Source organism: Rhagoletis zephyria, unplaced genomic scaffold (assembly GCF_001687245.7).
Source record: "Rhagoletis zephyria isolate East Lansing unplaced genomic scaffold, Rhagoletis_zephyria_1.1 Rzeph_scaffold_03550, whole genome shotgun sequence".
Classification (NCBI taxonomy): domain Eukaryota; kingdom Metazoa; phylum Arthropoda; class Insecta; order Diptera; family Tephritidae; genus Rhagoletis; species Rhagoletis zephyria.
Window position 1 is genome coordinate 31,202 of NW_016160633.1, and position 8,888 is coordinate 40,089.

Here is an 8,888-nt window from a genome sequence, read left to right on the forward strand (position 1 = left end):
TAATGTAAATAATCGGTATCGGATACCGAAAAGGAAGTATAGGGTACCGAAATCTTTTTTAAGTATTGGGTACCGAGTATTGGGGACAATTCAGCACATCACTAGTCGCCCTCATTCTCGCCGCTCTCAGTTGTCAACTCTACAATGACGTCACGCCAAAATTACTCTCACAAATTCTGCTGCGATCGGCGCAATCTTGTATTTGCACATGCAGCAGTACATAGCATGTATTTAGGCGCCTGGTGTTAGCAGACGCGCCTAAACATACCGGGCCCCCTAGACGACTTGGTCGTCTAGTGGATATAACAAAAGCCGCAAATATCCGGCTCGAAGGACCATGAATAACTCAGTGAGAGGGGAGACCAGTATGTTTGCATGTATGTATATAAAAAAATATTTATTGGACCAAAAAGTAGTGGGTAGGCACTGTGGCCAATGGTAATCAACTATTACCACCTCCGCATGGTTGTAAGCCATGCAGAGTCCGCAGAAGACTCCGGAAGCAGTGTCCGGAGGATGCATCCGACTAGGCAGAGCATACTTTGAAGTGCCATCTTATTGAAACTTAAGAAAGTTCAATTACTTGGCAGTTGAGAAGTGCATGTGCAAAAATTTCCTAAATTGCATAAAGGAAATTTTTGCACATGCAGCAGTACATAGCATGTATTTAGGCGCCTGGTGTTAGCAGACGCGCCTAAACACTTGGATAGCACTGTTCTCTCTGATCTTAACAAAAAGCTCTTTCTAAGATGTCTATGATTAACACAACTGAAAACTCTATTCTAAACTTAAAACTGTATTTTAACAAGAATGAGTTTTAACTTGCGACTATGACTAGGGGCCAATGTAAATAAGATAGAGGAAAACGAGTGCTGCCACTTTATTAAAAATAGTTCAGCTTTAAAATTCATTTTATGTAGGGTTGAGTTTTTGTATTTATAAAGTATTTGTGCGTTCAACTTTTTGCGTAGCCGGCATACGGCCGCGCTTTGGGATTATAACCCTCATTACCTAGAATTCTCTTTCTGTTTTGCGAAGAAAAGAAGCTGAACACCTTTTGCAGAGAACACCTTTCTGCGTAGACTTCGCAAGATTGTTGTGCGGAATTTTCAAGACCGGAATATTGCAATTAAATAAACAATTTTGCACATATGTTTCATTTAATACATAAGAAATGTACAAAAATGTTGTGACCGTGTCACGCGTTTATTTCCTATATCGACAAAAGTTAAAAAGGTCTGTCACTAACTTAGTACAAAACAGTAATAATCACAGTNGAGATAGTTAACACCTGAAATAATTTGAAATATTATAAGCTGTGGGGTCTCATGAAGATGCGGAATTTACAAGAATATACAAATTTACATGCACTAAAATACAACCATGATTGATAAAAAGCTGAAGTTGCAAACCCACCTTGTTGAATTGTAGTCGCGTTGAAAATGCTAGTACGCAGGTAAGTTAAGTATTTCTTTTTTTCATTTCTAGTTGGCAACACTGATAGACAGTAACCAACCTTTTTGGGTTGTTGTTGTAGTAGTCGTTGTTGTTGTAGTTATATTCACTCCTGGGGAAGGCACGGGGTTGTGTACTGCTATTTAATGGCCTTCCTCATACTTTTTCTTAGATTTCAGGGTTGTGTGCTGCATAATTATTAGATAAATAAATTTGAGCATTTGACAATACCTTATTTTATTAAAAGAAAATTATAAATGGTGTTGAAAAACCAAACAAACGCTCGTGCGAAAGCTCTATTTTTGTGTGTTGTTAAAATTTATACATGGCGTATTGATGGACAAGCAATGTATTCTTTTGTGGATTTTATGTTGCTTGAGAATTTAGACAACGTGCGAGCTGCCAGGTTCTGTTATCAATATAATTAACACAAGCTTTTTCGCGTAGCTGCCTTTCAATAAATAGAATAAACAAATATTTGCAAATTAATTGGATTTATTTTATAAATGACAACTAACGTACGATTTTTGTTCTTTTCTCCATTTTGATTTTGACTTTTTATTACCGCCAACAACTTTATGTGTATACATATTTACAAGCTGTCAAAATTTTGCGTAGTCCCATGAGCCAGGTAAAAACTATGGCATTCGTATTCACAAGGAGACATCTCAAAATTTTTGTTAGGTATTTCCAAATTTTCTCTTTTTTATCAGTTGGCAAAAGCCCTCAGTGGCAGCGCTCCGAGCGTTGAGATAGTAATTTCATGTCAATTAGTAGAAAAGATCCATGTTGAAAAAACTTTTTTATTATGGCGAGAAAATTTTACATTGCTGTGCCAATTCGTAACTTTTTACTGCTGCAAATTTTTGACAGTTGCTCTGGTGCAAAAGAAGTTGAGCAATTAAAATCAGAAATTATACAAAAAAGACTTGTCTTTACTGACTTTTATTCTTCTAGAACTAAAAGCCATGCATTTATTAGACGCCTTAGTAATAAAATTAGAACAAAAAAATTCTTCAAAACCGTCAGGCCGGGTTGAAAATTTTCATCCACCTCATAGTTAACAAAAATTTACAATCCGTAGTACTTTTCTATCAATTCGCAAATGCCGTTTGCACAAAAAAGGTTATGAAATGCGTTTTATTTAAATCGTTTAGAAAATGAGTCATTTATGCTTACCATTTTATATGGAATTATTCAATAAATTTCGTTTTACACTATACTTTTTGAAACATTTGGAGTTAATTACTTTTTGTTTCTTAAAAGCAACCCTGCGTGCTTGGAAGGCGTGTGTACCAATAATTTTATCCCTAGCATATTCATCCCCGAGGAAGGCAGTCGCCAAATTCACCGAAGGTTGTTTACTGGTTATATTGTGGTAATAATCAAACAGCTATTATGATTGGTATTCGTAACTCTGAAAAATATGCTGGTGCCATGCTAGTGGACGCTTCGTACGATGTGAGCACAATATAACCAGTAAACAACCTTCGGTGAATTTGGCGACTGCCTTCCTCGGGGATGAATATGCTAGGGATGAAATTATTGGTACACACGCCTTCCAAGCACGCAGGGTTGCTTTGAGATGTCTCCTTGTGAATACGAATGCCATAGTTTTTATCTGGCTCGTGGGACTACGCAAAATTTTGACAGCTTGTAAATATGTATACACATAAAGTTGTTGGCGGTAATAAAGAGTCAAAATCAAAATGGAGAAAAGAACAAAAATCGTACGTTAGTTGTCAGTTATAAAATAAATCCAATTTATTTGCGAATATTTGTTTATTCTATTTATTGAAGGGCAACTACGCGAAAAAGCTTGTGATAATTATATTGATAACAGAACCTGGCAGCTCGTACGTTGTCTAAATTCTCAAGCAACATAAAATCCACAAAAGAATACATTGCTTGTCCATCAATACGCCATGTATAAATTTTAACAACACACAAAAATAGAGCTTTCGCACGAGCGTTTGTTTGGTTTTTCAACACCATTTATAATTTTCTTTTAATAAAATAACGTATTGTCAAATGCTTAAATTTATTTATCTAATAATTATGCAGCACACAACCCTGAAATCTAAGAAAAAGTAAGAGGAAGGCCATTAAATAGCAGCACACAACCCCGTACCTTCCTCAGGAGTGAATATAACTACAACAACAACGACTACTACAACAACAACCCAAAAAGGTTGGTTACTGTCTATCAGTGTTGCCAACNTTTTTTAAGTAAAGCTCTTTTCCTAACAAAAACCATATAAATCTAAATTTCCGACTTTGTGCAAAAACTATGAGAAATAATTCTGCAAATTTTCAAAAAAAAATTCAAACTTTTTAATCAGAACCTTCAAAAAAAATTTGGTTGCAGTTTTGTAGCTCATTAAAATTTATTATAATAAAATGCATGTGCAACGTGCTGCTCAATTTCTTCCCTATCAACATAACGTAGTGTCGAACGNCTATCTCGGAGTAATATTAGTTGAAAAAAGCACTAAAAAAGGCACTAGGCCTAAGTAATTTTTTTGGCGTTTTAATTTTCAAAAAGCACTAAATCAAGTGCTTTAAGCACCAAGTTGGCAACTATGCTGTCTATACTGTGATGAAAAGAAAGCAAATATTGCAAATATAGNAAAAAAAAAATGCCAAAAATTAACGGTAAGTCCTGGCTAGTTAAAACTTGCACTTCGTCGTATTTAAATTTCAAGAAACTTTTGTAAAAAATTTTGTACAGATAGCGCATNGTCAGAAAAACATCAATGCAAAGAAAACATCGATCATAATTAGACATGGGAAAACTCGATATTCGATGCTTCGAGATTCGAATTTTAATCGAATTTTAGCTTCAAAATGCCGAATTTTTCAAATCGAACTTTATGGTGCTAATGGGCTGTTTTTGCTTACGCGTAAAAGCACATTTACCGCATTTAGATCTGNCTTATTTAAATTCCAAAAACCGAATGCCAACTTGAATTAAAAGAACTAACACTGAAATGCGTCAAAATGAAAATAAAAGAGCACAAATTTCTATGTAAAGAAAAACTTTCTGGGAACCCTACAAGACATCTTCCGGTCATATGACCGGTCATCTAAATGGGAGATCTGCAGCCTTTTGGAATCATATTTTACATCANGAGAACTTATTTAAATTCCAAAAACCGAATGCCAACTTGAATTAAAAGAACTAACACTGAAATGCGTCAAAATGAAAATAAAAGAGCACAAATTTCTATGTAAAGAAAAACTTTCTGGGAACCCTACAAGACATCTTCCGGTCATATGACCGGTCATCTAAATGGGAGATCTGCAGCCTTTGGGAATCATATTTTACATCAGAATTGAATTTCTGAAAAATCTGACCAGTTCTTTTGTGTAACTGTGATTTTGCATCCCTTGTCAACATATGGCCTCGTTTGATGTAAACTTAAGGTCTCTGTTTTACTGCCTTAAAATTGAAAGGGAATTTTTACAACGTTTTTTATGTGTATTGGTTTTTATTTGAGTGTATTGACAATCGGTCAGTCCGAAAAGTCCTTGTTGGGAAGACAATAGGTTTGTTCGTCGAAAATCCAGCGAGAATTATCACTCAAAATATCAGATAGTAAGAGAAATGCTCCCCAATTCTCTTTCAANGCAACACTCGTAAGAACGCTTGTCAGAAAAATAACATAAAATAAAGGCACTTTGAATCGAATAGCGGAGCCGAGAAGTCAATTGTATTCTGAGAATATTTTGGTAAAACGTCGAGTCCGTTCACATCTATAATTTGGAGCACCTGTACATCTATCATCTTGGAGTACGTGCACATTTACCCACTTGGAGCAGCAAAGTAAGGGGATATTTTAAAGACCAAACGTGCGTGCATATTTCATCAGAAGTGGTCGTTAGAACCATTCCTACAAAATACCAAAATATGGAGCCCGAAGGAGTCAACGCAGAGAAGTACTCGCTTCTGTAATTAAAAAGCTGGTGCGCTGCTGTAGGTGTAAACGCAAGCGGCGCAAAGGCGTCGCTAGCCGCTAGACTGAGCGAACTATCGGCAGAGCCCGAAGAATCTGCCCGGGCGAAGACAATGGTGCGGAAGATGGAGCGAGCGGTGGCAAAGAAAACGTTACGGACAAAGAAAACGTTGCGGGCAAAGATAAGGTTTTTTGTTTGATTGTAAACGATCATTATGGCCGCTTTAGCACCCGAAAAGCCAGGATAGTCAAATTCAAAGATTGTATGCACGTTGATATAAACTATTAGTACTGTGAAGCGATGTCTGGCTGTTTTATTTGTCTCCAATTTATTTGCTTGGTTTAATGGTGCTCCATTTAAACGGAATCTGGATACTTGATTTAACCTCAATTGGTTAGATTTGTTGCGATGTGTAAACTTGATGGTGATGCAGTAAAACGAAGTCTGGATGATTGATTTAACCCCAGTTGGTAGATTTGTTACGATGTGTAAATCTTGACTCCAGTTAGTAGATTGATGTTGAGTGATTTATTGCAGCATGGTTTAACGAATATTCCAATTTTAAACTTGGAATAATTAAAATGAGGCAAACAGGAAACAAAAACTAAGGGCTGTATCTCAGCCCACTTCTATGTGTGCAATGAGCACTTGAAAAAAACAAAAACAAAAAACAAAACAAAAATTTGCGGATTACGAGGTTGGCTTCACTTTTTGTGTGACTAGAAATACAGTCTTTAAGTTCGCTTTGGGAGCTTCTTTGTACTTTCTTTGTTTATTAATTAAATTATTGGTTTTCCGTAACTACTATTCATCCGTAACTCTGTGTTACGTCGTTTAATGTATCACCCCTATTCTGCAACTCTTTCGTATTCGGATTTTGCTACGAATCGTAGAAATAGTATGCTGCAATCCGAACCGTATTTTCGAACTTTCGAAATTCGTAACAATGACATGCCTACGAAAACGATTCTGTGTCGGAGGCGAGATAAAAGGCGTAAATCGATGTTTATTTGCAGGAAATATTAGTGGTGTTCATTTAAACAGATAAATTTTCCCTTCGCATATACGTATATTTTTATCCACTGCTTTATATAAACGAGAAAAACCGAATCTTTGTTGCCCCTTATCGAGAAACTTGGGTCCGGTTAAGTTATTTGTACAATGATTTTCGGTTGTTGTGTCCAAACGCATAATCCGAATCCAAAAACTTTAACATCACGTGTAATCAAAGGATTAAAATTTTATTTAAAATAAATGTTTCAAATTTCCGAGCACTATCATATTAATAAATTTGGTTTGCACTATGCACTTTTTTGCGAATTTTGACGTGGGTTCTGCGCAAAAATACTGTGGATGGCGTAGCCGGAGTGATGTGCATAAGAAGTGTTGTATACCTTTGACACGCGGAAGCCCTTTTTCTCCGGAAACACAGAAAGGAGAATTCAACTTAGTAACCTAACAAAAAGCATGTCTTCAATGGCTTGGAAGAAGCTGTTATTGCATTAACTGGATTGAGAACCAGTTCTTCAAGCATAGGAGTAGTTCTGGCTTGTTGTTGAACAATTCAACCAGAAGCTGACCTAGACGCGCCCATGGTTACTATGCCCGATAGCTCCGCGATTTCAAGGAAGGCCCCAACTACAAAATACTTATTCATAAGAGACTCCTCTATGACTTTAACAATTGAGTGCAAGGCAGACTCCACGGATCTGCCTTTTAGATACGAATGCTGGGAGAGGCTCAATCGCTCTCGAGGAATCCTGCTTCTAAGAAGGAGGAGAGACTGATTTCAGGCCAATCCCTCGGAGACACATGAGAGCTTTTTCCTGGTTTGGGGATAAAGGTGACCCTCACCCTCCTCCAGGCCCTCGGGATGTACCCCCTTTCTAGCCAGCTCGCATAGATTGGGGTGAGCCAGCGACACGAGACCTCGACANTCAACTTAGTAACCTAACAAAAAGCATGTCTTCAATGGCTTGGAAGAAGCTGTTATTGCATTAACTGGATTGAGAACCAGTTCTTCAAGCATAGGAGTAGTTCTGGCTTGTTGTTGAACAATTAAACCAGAAGCTGACCTAGACGCGCCCATGGTTACTATGCCCGATAGCTCCGCGATATCAAGGAAGGCCCCAACTACAAAATATTTATTCATAAGAGACTCCTCTATGACTTTAACAATTGAGTGCAAGGCAGACTCCACGGATCTGCCTTTTAGATACGAATGCTGGGAAAGGCTCAATCGCTCTCGAGGAATCCTGCTTCTTATGTACAGGTCAATGAACCTCTCGAAAGTCTTAAGTAAGAAGGAGGAGAGACTGATTTCAGGCCAATACCTCGGAGACACATGAGAGCTTTTTCCTGGTTTGGGGATAAAGGTGACCCTCACCCTCCTCCAGGCCCTCGGGATGTACCCCCTTTGTAGCCAGCTCGCATAGATTGGGGTGAGCCAGCGACACGAGACCTCGACAGCCTTTTGCAGCTGCGCAGGAATAATGCCATCCGGTCCGGGGGACTTGAAGGGCTTGAAAGAGTCAATCGCCCAAAGCAGTCGGCGTTTCTCCAGTAGTTCACCGGAGAAAGTTGGGCAGCAAACCGTACCGACACCGGTAAGCTCACACGGTGTGGGGTTTGCTGGGAAATCAGTGTCAAGGAGTAGCTTAAGCGACTCCCCTCTGCTCATGGCCCAGTTTCCCTCTTCGTCCCTCAAGTATCCCAGAGGTACAGGACTCCCCGCAAGGATTCGCCTAAATCGAGACGATTCGTGACAACATTCTACTACTTCGCAGAAATTTCTCCACGACTCAGTTTTGGCCTTTCTTATCTCGAAATCTCGGACTTATATATACCCAGTCCGACCTTGTAGAGTTCCCAGTCGGAGTGTTGTCCACTCTTCCTGGCTTTGTTGAAAAGGCGCCTGCTCGACGCCCTAAACTCTGAGAGTTCCATCGTCCACCATTTCGGTCGGACTTTGCCTGAGGGCCTGCTCAGCGGGCATGAGCTTTCAATGGCACACCTACACGCTGATGTAAATTTCTCTACCGAGTCCTCAATCGAGATTTCAGTGCTTAAGTTTACCGGAGGGGCTCTGGGAGTAGTTCCCGCAATTTTTGGCTGTAGAGGTCCCAATTTGTTCTCCTAAAATTTCTATAGGGGATAATTTTAGGACGATCTTCGTCCAGATAAAACTGAATATATCTTGGTCCGAGAAGGAGTGATCCTGAAGAACCCTCCAATCGGAAATACGGGATGATAAATAAGACGAGGCAAGGGTAAGGTCGAGGACCTCTTGCCTGGCCGCAGTAATAAAGGTCCGTTCGTTACCTCTATTATAAATACCTAAGTCCTCAATTAGAATAAAATCAAAAAGCGACTCACCTCTCGCATTGATGTCTGAGCTTCCCCAGCACGAGTGCCTCGAGTTCGCATCCGATCCAATGATGATGTCGACTTTTCGTCGCCTCGCTTCAGCTATGGTC